Here is a 271-nt window from a genome sequence, read left to right as displayed (position 1 = left end):
TTCGGAAACTTCTAGATTATGAATCATTCCAGTATCTCCTTCATGTAACCTTATAATCGGCATAGTTTATACAATTTTTATTTTTAATAATGTAATATACACAATATACTATACAGCACGATTTGTAGTAATATATGTAGCACGATACCACGATATACAGGGTGTCCCATTTTAATCCCTCACCTAAAATATTTTGAAAAATAAGTGTTTTAGAGAAAAATGCTTCGGACAAAAGTTATTCAGGACCAGTGGTGCACATTTAGCTTCCCGG

The sequence above is a fragment of the Trachymyrmex cornetzi genome, unplaced genomic scaffold (genome assembly GCF_001594075.2).
Source record: "Trachymyrmex cornetzi isolate Tcor2-1 unplaced genomic scaffold, Tcor1.1 scaffold1611, whole genome shotgun sequence".
Lineage (NCBI taxonomy): Eukaryota > Metazoa > Arthropoda > Insecta > Hymenoptera > Formicidae > Trachymyrmex > Trachymyrmex cornetzi.
This window is presented reverse-complemented; position numbering follows the sequence as displayed.